Below are 14,117 nucleotides of genomic sequence, written 5' to 3'. Positions count from 1 at the left end.
GTAACTGAATTCTATTTTCCAACAGTGTAGCTGTAGCAAAGTAAGGGGGGAAGCAAGGTTTGTACAAGGAGGAATATCTTTTGTTATTGCAAGTGATGTATATAGAAAAGAAACAGTCTTTCTGTTGGCCTGAAGAACCTGAGTGGGTATTTCTTCAGGGCTGAAATGAAAACAACAAACTGGCAACAAAATTCCTTAGAGTCCAACTTCCCGGCACTGACTGAGAAAAAGATAGAACAGAAAACAGTCTCTCCAAAGATTCTGGACCACAGAGACAGAGGACATGATTTTCCAAGTGCTATTCAAACATATAGATAAGACTGTTGCTGATTTGCATTTTTCAGTTTAATGTCATACTATGCAAAAAGTGACCAAAAAAGAAAAAAAATATATTAAAAAATGAGAACAAAAGAGAAAGGAGAAGGGTAAATGTGGCATACACAATGTTATAGCTGAGGCCTCAAAAGAGCTGTTGCCCAAAAACTAAAGAACATAAAATGCCCAAAAACTGACTGAAAAAGTAGAAAGGATGAGACTGGGGAGTTCTTGGGAAAAAAATCATGAGATGGACAAGAGACACAATACCAATACCACAATTAAAAAAAAAAGTTTGGCTAAAAGCAAATTCTCATTTGATGAAAAGTAAAGGAGGCAATTAGGAACAAAAAGCCAATATAAAATGACTGAGAAGTAGGAAATCAATAGGAATTGCTGTAAACAGTATAAAAAAGATGAAATATTTATTAGGAAAACTAAGAATGACAGAGGAAAAAGTCATCTTGGGCCTGGCTGAAGACAAAGTAAACAGAGCAAAAGAACTTCAGCAGCACAGCAGAGTTTTTAATAAAATGCAGAAGAGGTAAAATGTTCAATACATATTTCCATTCCATCCATGAAAAGGGAAGTAGGAAAATTAATGGTTATCCAATCCTTGAGTAACTAAAGAGGATGTTAAAGTTCTAGGAACAAACATTTTAAGCCAGTTAAAGAGAGTCTGCACAGAGGAGCTGGAGCAGAGTTAGATGAGATCTTTTTAATTTTTAATAAACTTTGATATCTCAGTGAAATCCATTCATAGTTGGGTTCATTTAAAGCCAAATTTGTGGTTGTGTATCTAGGAACAAGAAGTGCACTTAGGCACAGCTACAGAATAGGGGACTGCAAGCTAGAAAATTATCCTTAGATGTATGAACAAGTAAGAGACAAATAGAAAGGTAAATATACTTCCATCTGCAGCACTTGTGAGACTGGTGATGAATATTCCATAACCCCCCAGTACCTCAATTTTAAAAGATAATTTTGAAAACCAGAAGAAGTGCAAAGCAAAGCATAAGAGAATATGCCTGGTTTTGTAAGGCTTAGAGCCCAAAACAGAGACCAAGAGCTGCCTGGTTTGCAGTGCAGGGAGATCCTGGGGAAGGAGAGGCAGAAGGGGAATAGTTGTTAATAAAAGGTTCCTTCATCTGATGAGACAAATTCATAACGGTGCCACACAAGACACATAACATAGAGAATAATTAAATGTTTGAGCAAACACCAAGGAAACAGTAGATTGTTTGAGGGTGACAGAATCTCCTTCCCTCCCTTCCTTCCTCTCCTGTGATGGAGACAGGCTGAAGGCAGCATCAGTCAGAGAGCAGCACAAATCCTGCAGCTCGGCACAACTGCTCCCTGCCCACAGCTGGATGAGGAGGAGACAACACCTGCATGGCTGAAGTGAAATGGGCTCCTGGCTGACTGATACAAACATTGTCTGAGTATGGCACAGCCCTTGGGCAGCCCTTTCATTAGGGTCTCATTTTAATTGTTGAGAAAATTTTGTCAAGGGCAGCACGAGATACAATGAAGCCCATCAATGCCTTTGTATTTGCAATCAACAGCGTGTGTCTAAACCGAGTAAAGCCTAGAGACATCCTGGGCCCTTTGCCTTTTGGTTTTGTGTTTGTAGAGCAGGGAATCCTGGGCCCTTACCGTGACATTGCTACCACAAATGCCCCAAACAAAAACTAAAGGGAGGAGAATTACAGATCTTCTTTATAAGATGATGAGACTTTTGTGCATCTCTGTCAAGCTCAGCCCAAGAAAGCAGCTGGAGGCAGATGATTTGAATACAGGAAAACAAATCAAAATGGATCCAAGCCACAGAAATACCAATTTTCTATCTCCTGAACAGTAACTTAGCAGAGCAGGACACAAACAACCCTTCCCCAAGTGCTAGCACAGCAGTGTGCTGCTCATTTATTCATTTCCTGGCTCCAGGACTTCAGCCCTCGTGTAGGTCTCTGCCTCCAGAGGCATCTCTCTGCTTCTCACCATCACTGGGCCATAATATTGCTTTTTCTTACTGCTGTGTCATGTGGAAACAACTGCATTAAGTCTAGGGTTGTTTTCTACAAGGCACAGGCAATAAAAAGCCACCTGAGTTACACAAGCTTAACAACGTGTGGAATTGGTTACAGGAAGGCAAAGAACCCAAATCATTTGCCCTCATAAATGGGAAAACACGTAGGCTTCACTACTTCATTTCACTACTTCAGACTTTCCTGAGTTAGTACCTGAGCAGGGGATTCAGTGAGGTGGATGTGCAGCCCGAAGATGCAATGACTGAACCCAGGTAGCACCACTGAGCATTGGGCTGCCTGTGATGAAACAATAAAAAGCAAGGAGAAAGCATGTCCTCTGTGCATCGAAAATGATATTTCACATTTCATTATGTCTAGCAAAATTTCCTCACGTCCTGACAAATCTGCAGGGCATTTCTTTGTGCAGTTGGCAGGGTTGTGCTGTATTAGCACTGATGCAATTACCCTTACATGGGCATCTCCCCAACACGCTCGGTCCAAGGATGAAAGACATGTCAGCTTTCAAATGTTCTACCTTGTAAAATTAAAGTTATTAGAAAATGTAATCACCCTCCATCTAGTCTGGGTCTAGTGGATATATTTACACTCCCAAGAGGGGTTAAAACAACATTTTTAGCAGCTGCCTCGAAACGCAAATCAAATCTTTGTGAGATGCTACATTGATTTGCATATTATTAAGCATGATCCTTCCCCTGCACCGCAGTTTGGCTTCACTGTTCCTCTCCTGTGTGAAGGTTGCCACTCTCTGCACGTGTGGCACTGTCCCCCGTGGCTGCCTTCGCCTGCAGCGACGGTGGTGCCACGCTAATGAGTCCCAGGGAGACCCAGGGAGCTGGAGCTGCAGCCTTAGCTCCAGCAGGGAGGGAAAGCATCAAAATGCTCCTGGCAACTTTTGGACCTGCTAGAATTTAGTCAGTTGGAGGGTGTTTACACAATGTTAACATTGAACCGGGCAATTTCTGGCCCCAGCACGTTGGGTTTTTGTTTAATCAGTTCTGCAGCGTGCAGAGTCTGACAAGGCAATGCAGCGGGCCAGGCTTTAGGCATTTGCTAAGTAGGGCACTGGGCACTTTGCCTCCTCCTCCTGCCTCCCACCCTTTTGCCATGAAATTCTGCAGTGTTTACATGTAAGACTCAGATGGGTCTGAATAACACTCAGCACAAGCCTTGGATGTCAGACTGCAGCTCGGGGGTGGGCTGTCGGACACAGCACTCACCCTTCCGATGAGAGGCTGTGGCAAGGACTTGTGACAGCAAAGAGCTCCAGCTACAAGCCAGGAGCATTTTCTCCTCCTGCCAGGAAACTGAGAGCACTGAAGGGAGAACATGAAGGGCTGACAGGATGCACACACACTGCTAACAATTCAGCAGTGTGTGGATGAAATGAAGGCTCACACCTGAGCAGAGGGCACGTGGCCGCTCTTGGCGAGCTGTGCAGAGCCAGCCCTCACAACACAGCACCACAGCCCAGGTACAGGGTCACACTTCTAGGACAAGGAAGGGTTCATGGCAACAAGAGGAGATGTGATGCATATCAAAAGCTGAATCATAGTCTCATTTGGGGGGAAATCCAAAATAATTCCCTAGCAGACAGACCACTGTGCTACTCCAGTCTATGGAACATTTCTGTTACTGTATTGAGTTTTCCTGCTGTAACCATAGCAGAGGTCCCAGCTGTGATGTAGGTCCCAATTTTCAAGCACAAAAGATCATGCAGCAATTGAAGACTTATTCTTCTGAGCACAAATCTGGCCCCACACACTGGGCTACCCACCCAACATGTCCCCTCCCACACCCTGATGCCCTTTCATGGGAGAGGGAGCCCTGTGCCTTAGCTGAAATGTCTGTTGATGGCATTTACCTACTTTACAAAGCTTTTGTAAAGCTTAATTAACATTTGTACTGCAAAATGCTTCAGAACTGTCAGATGCCAGGCACTACAGACGTGTTCCTGTCACAGTCAGGATGGTTTTGCTTTGGCAAGTGGTGCTGCTGCAGCTGAACATTGACTAGTACAGTTTTGTTGCAAGTAGCAACAATGATAAATTCAGTTTAAATGCACATATGACAGGACTATAAACTCAATTCTTCTTTGCTGCTTGCAGGTTGGTGCCCCATCCTTTTTTATATCTGTAAGTACTTTTATGATATGGGTTCTTAAATAATGGCTTTCAGCCCTTGCACTGCCTGGCATGAAGTCTCTTGCCTGGTGAATGGTGTATGGCTGAACCTTCTGCTGCCTGTAGCTCCCAAGACTGTAGCGGTAACAAAAGTTAAAAGCTGCTTAACTGAGGTTGGAAAGTAACAAAATTGATTCAGAGTTGGAAAACTGTCTAGTTCACCCCGTCCTATGTTGCAAAAGATGGTATCTGATATTGAAAAGCACCTCTAGATGTCATTTAAGTGCCCAGTATAAACTTCCAGGGAAATAATCCCTCAGAGCACAGAAATGGAGATTCCACGTAGATTTCTCTTTATTTTTCCATCAAACTCACAAAGGGGAGCACTTTTCAGCAGGAGCCTCTTCTGTGCCACCACAGAACATTTTACCTGATAAAAGCAGGTACTAGCAGAGGCTCAAACCTGGAATCTCTATAAAGTCTGACATGCTAGCACTTCAAACAATAAAACAGCTTAAAAACACAGAGATGGATTCTGGTGAATCATCCATCTGTACACAGCACTGACGTATGAAGTCGAACTTTTTTCATGTTGGAGGTTTTTAATCATACTTTTTCCTATCAGTCTTTTGAGGGGAAAAGATGAGGAGCTGAGGGAGAGAGATGTGATTCATTTTTACTAGAGTGAACCAATAAAGCTCTTGTAAAATGTGGTCACCCTGGTGCTCTGTTCAATAACAGCAATAACACCTAACCTGCTGCTACTGCTGCCGTGCTCTTAGCCTGCACATGCTAAACTGCTTGTTTCTAATCACAGCCTCCTACTGCATTTATAAGGATATGGAAATTGTATTATTTCTTTTCTCTCTCTCTTTTTTTTTTTTTTTAATCATTTGCTATGATGAAGTGAAAAGCATTCTGTGAGTCACTGATGGATCATCATGCACATATGCACTAGGAAGCTGCCACTGGGAGATGTGCCCCTGCAGGAACAGCAGCCTGTCAGTTCTGCTCTGGAAAGCCCATTGCACCATTCTTCTTTCCCTACCAGCTTCTCATTTGCAGTGCAGAAAAGGAAGCATTCTAACCACACATTCCCCAGATAAAGCAGTAATAATGCTGCTTCAGTGCTGCAGGTTCTGTGCAGGGGTGATAAATAACTGCAGCAGGGCACTGCACCAGGCTCCATCCTGCCTTACCTGTACCTGAGCCCTCAACCTGACCCAGGGGCCAAACAAAAGTCAAATTAAGGGATCTGTGGGCTTGATGCAGGGCAGCCTTTCAGCAGGGATCCCTGGGAGAATGGCAAGTCTCTCCCCACCACAGCCAGGCTCCTACAGACCACTTTCACCACAGGGTTTAGCCATGTCTCACCCCAAAAGAGCCAACAGGGACAAAATGTAGGTTTAGAGTCTTTTAAATTGTTGCATCTGCTCCACTTAAACACATCACAACTGGGAACTGGCCCTAGCAAACACAAATCACTCCAGATCACCACCAGCAAGTGGCTATTTGACTTTGTTATTCTTGCTGGAAACCACAGGCATACCAAGTCCAAACTCAGCAGCATTGCTGAAAGTCGGAGAAACTCAGAAAACTGAGAACTCACAGCTGGGAAATGGTTTTACCTTTTTTCTTCATCCTCCTCTCCAGTATGGCAGGCAGAGACATCACTTCTGTTTCCAGAGCTGTTTGTCAAAGGGTCTGAAGTATTTCTGTGGCTCACACAGGTGTTTCAAGGCACAATATTGCTCCCCTGAAAAATCCCTTTCTCAGCAATGCTCGAGCTCATGGAGTCTGGTATCACACACTTTGTCAAGAGTCTTGTGCAGAAGTATTAATGCTGCAGCTGATTCACTTTGAGCAAGTGCCTGGAGGAAAGGCAGTGATTATGGGAAGGAAAGCAGAGTCTCATGTTTAGAAAGCAGTTGTTTTCCAAGCCTGGGGGGTCAAAAAACCATTCTCTATTTCTATGCCAGACTTTTCTTTTGGTTCCTCGTATAACTTTACATAGTTCTCTTTTTATCTCTTTCTAAAGTTCTCTAGAAAGAAATATTTACAGTATGAAAAAAAATCTCAGTATTTTGAAAAAAATTCAATTGTGCCTTGTTTCATGAGAGTTAAACACCAATAACGACATAATCTGATTTCTGGTAATAAATATTAATTGCTGAAAGTTAATTACCATGTGTTTGTATCAGTATCTAATTCGTTTCTGTTGAAACAACCCCATTGCTCTACAAGCCTGACAACTCAGTAGATCACATTCTCCTTTGGCAAAACCAATAGATCCCCAAAGTAAAAATCCCCCCAGCTCCCTCAGCTGTTCTTCACAGGATTTACCCTCCAGATCTTCACCAGCTTTGCTGCCCTTCCCTGCACTTGCTCCAACACCTCCATGAGGGTGAGGTTCACCTTTCTTGGCCCAGAACTGGACACAGCACTCAAGGTGTGACCTCACCTGTGCAGGGGAACAAGAGTGAACTTCTAGGGATTCTTCATGAAGACAACAGAAAATCTTTTTTATTGCTGTTAGTTTATGTTTATACTGTGGATTTTTCTTTTGTTTATTTGGTTTTTTTAATCTCAATTAATCAATTTCTTGCATAAGTGCTATTTATCCGTTTTTTGCCAGCTCTTGTCCTGCATATCCTGTTATCAATGCTACACAATGCTGGAGAGATTTCCTCCTCACTGCCACCACCATCTGTCCCCTCCAATTAATGTCAGTCAAATGCAGTGAAAATCTTTGATACTGAAACTATATTAAGACAAATGTACATCCATTTAAAAAGATAAATTTTCTTCCTGCAGGAAAAGCATTTAAAAATCTGGCTTTATTTTGAATTGGAATATAAACTCGAAATTTTAATTTACCTGCAGAAAGAGAATTCTGATAAAACGATTTGTAACCAACTATAAATATTTTAAGTGACAAAACTTTATAAAAACAAATACTGTTATCAAAGACTCAAGGTATTTATTATATTATTTAAAATATAAATTGGGATAGAAATGCATAAGATCAAGTAAAGAAAATATTTATTTATATTTATTCTGGCTTTTCCTTATCAGATTTCTCAGTCAAATGTCAACATGTCCTAATTAATATTTAATCCTGATCACCACCCTTCAAGCTGTATTTTGTAGTGGACAAACTGTTCCATTGAACATTTCCAACCAGGTTTAGTTTGGGTATCCTGTTACCAGGTCCCCATTCTCCCTATTACAACTTCTAAAAAAGACAAACTATATTTCATATCTTTCAGCAAGAATTATGACAACTAAGATTTAAATTTAAAAAATGAAAAAAATAATTAGATTCTAGTTATGTCCAGTGTGAGTGAGATCCCAGCTCTTTGGAAAACCATGAACTAATAATCATCTCAATATCTCCAGGGTTTTCTCCTTATGTGAAGAATAGATGAGCCTTACTCAGTTGTTTCTGAATGTGCTTGATGAGATTTTTCTCATCAGTGGGAATTTCTTCACTACTAAAAGGCCCACTTAACCACAGGGATAAGAATTCCTGCTTTTAATTTCATCTCCTCCGAAATGCTCATGGGTTTCAAAAGAGTAATTAAGCTGCTACATGTATCAGAAACAACCAAAATACTTCATTGGTCAGAATAGAAGAGGAGCAGTAAAAATTCTGTGTAAACATTGTATAAAACATGTGTTTCATATAGGTGTGAGAAAGTCACTACAGAGTCTAAGCACCTCCATTTGTCTATAATTTACATATAAACTGTAAAAAAAGCAGTTTATATATAAAATAAGCATTTTCATTCACTTATAGTCCTCTACAACATCTGTAATGGTCCAAGCACGTGAATGTATGTGTGACATGTCATGACACCTGTAGCATCTCTTAGTCTCTTATTAACCCCCACGTAACTTCTGTGAAATGTTAATAAAAAGCTGATGAAAGGATCTTCAGGTAAATGTTTTGACTTCTTCCATATTAGATTTGATTCCACTGGTCAGGAAATAATTTGGTTTTTCAAGGTTTGAACAGACAACTGGTATCAGTCAAAGGAATGGCATTACAGTATTTTCAACTATAAAAAATGTCTCATGTTTTAGTCTTGAAAAGAACAAGAAATTCCACACATCACACTCTGCATCACCCATTTTCTTAATCACAAATAACTTGCATTAGAAACAGAGTAGTCATTAATATTTCATCCACTGCATATTGCCTTCTATATTTTCTACCAACCTTATAGCACCCAAAAATCCAGGTGAATGAATTCCTGTCTGTTGAGATTTATTCCTTCACTAAGAAATTAAAGTAAGGTAATTAGAGAAAGTGAGAATGCTTTTTAAAAATGTTTAATTGAAAATCTCCTCACCACCACAAGGAATTGCCTAATTAAAATATTATCATGCACAGGACTGAGGAAATCAGTTCATGCTGGCCTACAAAGATACTTTCATCTTTGATAGCTATTCCTGCTGAGAGGAAGGAAGAGGCTGCCACTATTATCAATGTTACATGAGACACATAAATCTCTTTTTGAGAGCAGCAAAAGTCCTTTTCTCTCACACAAATTCCAACCCCATATATGTCCAGGTGATATTTTACATTGTGTCCATATTCTCTCAATGGTTCCCCTCATCTGCTAAACAAATAATTTAAGGTATTTTTCTCAATAATACATTTCTTAAGGGCCCTGCAAAGATCTCATTACTCAGGAATGGGAAATCTAATCAAGAGGTTGCTTCAGAAATATTTGCAAACTGTGCAAATTAATGTAATGTGAAATCTTTTGGTTTGCTTAGAGGTACCAGGGGACACACACATCCTACTGATGATTTTAAGGAGTAGGTTGGTCTTTTCCTTCTAAGAATCAGACCAAACACAGGAGCAATTTGGAGCTCAGAATCAGAACTGAAACTCTTTTCCTGTCTTTAAAATTTTCATGCATTGCTTATATTTTTAAAACTCATGTTTCAGGAGCCTTTTAGGTACCTGCCATTCAATTTAAACTACCTACTGAAACTTCTAGTCTGGAAAATGGGACAAGATAAATAGTACTTTTTGGATAATTTGTTCTTTTTTTTCCCTCCTCTTATTTAAGCCAGATGTTACCTCTATGCAGAGCAAGAAGTGATCCACAGCTGGTTAACTAGAAGATATATCTATTCATAAGTGTATATCAGAGAGGAAAATTACTAGAATTTTCTGCCAGATACTGTGTATGTCCCATAATTATTTATCTTCAAGCTCACCTGTTCTTCCCTCCCAAAACTGAGCAAGACTTTCAGGTATTACCATGGCTGATGTACTCAGCAAACTTCTCTTCCACCACCAAAACTGCTGAGAATTCTTGATGAGAATTTCAAAGTATAGTAGAAAAAGAAAAGTAGTATCTGTATAACCCACAAGGGAAGTTCAGCCGTTAAAAACAAACTATTAAAATGATTAAAAATGTGTGAGATGTTCAGAGGCAGCCAGCCTCAGCATCAGAGGAATCTCAAGCAAAGAATCTTTCAGTAAGTCAGCTTGTAATGAAACATGATAAATGCTACAGCAGTCATGCTTCAATTTGTTCTAGAGCACATTAATTTTCTTTATATGCATCTGCTCTATTCCACAGTTCTCTGCAGCCTCCTGTGATTTCCTCTGTTGTTAATTAACACCTATTCTTACAGACATTCTGACTGGGGAAGAAAATCTTTACCACAGCTTTCTGCCTTTTGTTTCTAGATTTTTATAGTCAGGTTAGTTACATTGCTTGAACCTCACCACTGAAATCACTTCTCCCAGCAGTTGTACTTCACAGAGCTCTGTGATGAACTTGGTCCAGGGAAGCCCTGAGTTCTTCCAGCAGCAGCAGCCAGGATCTCTCTGCTCCTGCAAGAAATGCTCACTTTGTTTTGGTTATTAACTCAGTTTTTCTAAGCTTGGTCCCACCAATAAACAAAACTGCTGTAATTTACTGAGCATCTCAGCTCTGAACTCTCCCACTGATTTGTGGAAGATGGTAAAAAACCAAGAGGAGAAAAACCCAAAAAGCAAAAGAACCCAAAAACAGTGCCAAAGAGGATGCACACAGACGACACAACTACACTTAAACTACAAAACATTTATTTTGCACAGGATAAATAGAAAATGAAACAAAATACCTTGCTTGAAGAAGGAGAGTATTTCTGCAGCTGAATAATGCACGAAGAATCCCTAGGACTTCCTCTCAACATGCATCTTGGGAAATAAGATCAGACTGGAAAGAAAAGCAAAGAAGCTTTTGTGCTGTAACGTGACTTCCATCCACGGAGGGGCTGTGAAGGAGTAGCTGGATCCCTCAGCTGGTCTTGGCCTTCCAGTGCAAACAGAGGCACCATGTGAAGAGCTGCAGGGCTCTGAAGCTCAGACACAGGTCACATCTTTCACACCAAGGATCACCAGCCCTTCATCACCCACAGATTCCAATTATCACCCGGCGTGCTGCTGCACAGCAAAGCGACAGAAGGAAAGGACTGACCCCCCTGCTCTGAGCTGAGAGAGAATACTTTTCCTTGGTGCTGATGGCTGCAGCCCTGCTGTGCACACTGCTGTAGTGTCCATATTAATCCTGCAGTAGCCAAGAAGTCAACATCTCAGCTGCTCCATGAATCTCTGCCAAGCACCTCGTCCAACCTCCTATAGCAGTTTATGAATATATAGCAGCCAAATCCTTTTCACTTTGACATCATGAGGCAACAGCAAAGGAAAACAGGCTCATATCATAAGACTCTTCATAGAAAAATAGAAAAAAACTAAAGATTTCTATGGACAGGGTTGAAAACTCACAAAATTCCGTTTCTATTGCAATACATTTATTACTAAATGAAAAAGAAGTGAAAGAGAAGTTCCACTGATGTTAAAATGGAAATTAAAAATATTCTAGTGTGCAAAGACATGTAGAAAAAAAATTATCTCGAAGTGAAGGCATTAGACTGTATCTGCAGAAAACAGAATTAATTGCCTGCCCTATAGAATGTTGTATTTATCACATTGGGTCTGATTCAGAAACCTTTGAAAATAGAAGGAACCTACATCTAGCAGGAAAGGAGGTGACTTAGGATTTTATCATCCCTCTTCTCTGTGCCTTCAAGAGAGTTCTTTTGTTAAGAGGAAATGAAAGCATTAAAATATTGAAAAAATACAGTACAAATAAAATTAGGCTCCTTTTTTTTCTGAGTAATTCTAAATAAACCATGAGACCTCTCTCACTTGCTAATTGGTTTTAAAAAAACCTAATTACAATGGACTGTCACTAATTCACATAATGTTCAGGATAAGCATTACAAATTACTTGCTAATTTGCAGAATTCAGCAAAGAAACTCATATTAAAAAAAATCATCAGAAAATGTGCTTCTTTCATTAAGATCATCAACTCTAATTTATGCTTTCTTCAATTATTTACAGTGTGATAATACCTCCTATGATAAAAACTAATATATTGCATTACACTTCACAAGAATAATTAAATCTTAATTTTGTAAGAAATTTCTACTAGAAAGGCACTGCTAATAGGTGGAAGAAAAGGAATTTTGTGTCCATCACAGTTTTTGAGTGAGTGTCATGTAACCCATCTTTAAATGGTACCTGGAAGAGCAAATTCAGGCCCCAGCACAGCAGCCAAGTACTCACTCAGGTGTCCTTATGCTGAAGAGAGGCCACTGGCCTCCTTGTACAGGCTTGTGTTCCCTTCCTGAACAAAGTAACAGAATGCCAGCAAAACTGAGAGTCAACAAGGAGGAATTTTGGGTCATAGTATGAATTTCAAATACATCTCTTATTTACATTGAGGACTTTAAGGGAGTTTTTGTAAGTGAAATGTATTTGTAGATTCTCATCATCCAAGATAGCCTGAAATCTTACTTGAACCTAGCAAATTTAATTATTGGGAAGTAAGAAAAGCCCAGAACCCCAGAGAGAGCTGTTAACTTATGAATCTTCTCTGGCTGAGAGGCTGATGGGAATATTTTTCTCCTTTTTACTCTGTACTGTCCTCACACACAGAAAAACTCCCCAAACACTTCTTGGGAAGACTCAGTGGAGACTGAAGTTGTTCATACGCATGTTGCTTAGAAACTTCATTCATTCTAAGAGCTAATTATAAATATACAGGTGTGACCACTGAGGCAAATTAAATCACTGAGGGGTCATGGGCAAATATAATACCCCCATAAAAACCTGCCAGAGCAAACCCAAGATAAAGGAATTGTTGTTTCATCTTCAGTTACAGAAATTTATAATTATTTCAGCTCTTCCACCATTCTCACACTAATTTCATTGGAGACATTTCTCTTACAGCTTAATCTTTGCAACTCTAATCACTTGTTTACCTAGACAGAAATAAACCCAGCATTTAGAAATTTCATAAGAAAGCATTTGGATTTTCCCCCTCTTTTTGTCTGGCAAAACCTATTTCCAAAGAATCCAGATCCTGTATTTTGCAAGGAAACCAGAATTGGTAGATGGAATTTTACCCAAAATGCTTCTCAAGTTAATTTTTGTTCACCCCCTCTACTACCATTGTGAGGCTGGAGAAGATGGGAATGCCAAGCTCTTCTTGGGCACCACAGCAGCACAGTGAAGGTGCCAACAGCACAGACACAAAATGTAGCCCAAGTCTGCTCCTTTACAAGGGTCAGGACATAAAAATGAAACTATGTTGTCTTGTTTTCTTCAAGCCTTGTTTTGTATTAAGTCATGACTACTTGAAAAATGCCCACAGCAAATGTCTCACTAAGCACACTTAACCAGTGAGCAACAGTGTGATGGCTTGGTAGGAAAAGACTTAACTAAAAGTTATGGCACAGCAGAATTGTTATTTGCTTCCCTGGAGTAAGAGCAGAGAACTTCAGATCTATAATATTGGAATAAAAATAATAGACTAGACAGAAACACAGTAACTTCAGATTTACTGACAAAAATGGTGCTCTAACAGCAGGACTAGTTTTGTTTTCCTACTACAAAGCAAAGGCTCACATCTGCCCAAGAGTCTTCTACCTATGGCTGCTTCCTCCTGGAAAAGAAGCCACAACTGAGAAATTAGGTGGCAAAGGTCAGCAGAGGTTGATTACATACCCATTTAAAGAAGAGAGGGCAAAGGGTTCTTCTGCAAGTACCTCTCATTTGATTTCCATTCCAATTTGTTTCAGTATTGTCATTTTCTTCTGACATAAATGTTTCATAAAAGATTAAACAACCTATATAAGGGCCAAATTAAGGGCAGCCTGTGTACAGAAGCCAGGAGTGCTCATATAAAGTAACTATAGATAATATTCCCTATGAGACTTTTCTACCTACAAGTCCTGCTGCACTTATGTCCTCAGCCCACCACAACCTGACCAAGGAGGCACCTACTTACCCTTCGCCCCTTGATAGCACCTATTTATCATCACAGGGGCCTGGGACACATAAAGAAAACTATTCCTATCTTTAAGAGCCAAAAGAGAGACTAAATCTCAGATGCTTAAGCACTCAAGCAGCCATGCTCCTTTACAACTCAGAAAGCAGAGAAGGTTCAGAGGAGCACAAGTACTTTTGCAGGAGCCTCATGTCTGGAAGGACAGCTCCAAGCTCAGCATTGCATGGGCACTCACAGAACAAGGACAGAACCAGGCACAGCATCCAGC

This window comes from Cyanistes caeruleus, chromosome 17, assembly GCF_971803275.1.
Source record: "Cyanistes caeruleus chromosome 17, bCyaCae1.hap1.1, whole genome shotgun sequence".
Classification (NCBI taxonomy): Eukaryota; Metazoa; Chordata; class Aves; order Passeriformes; family Paridae; genus Cyanistes; species Cyanistes caeruleus.
The sequence above is the reverse complement of the archived record's forward strand: the minus strand, read 5'-3'. Positions refer to the sequence as shown.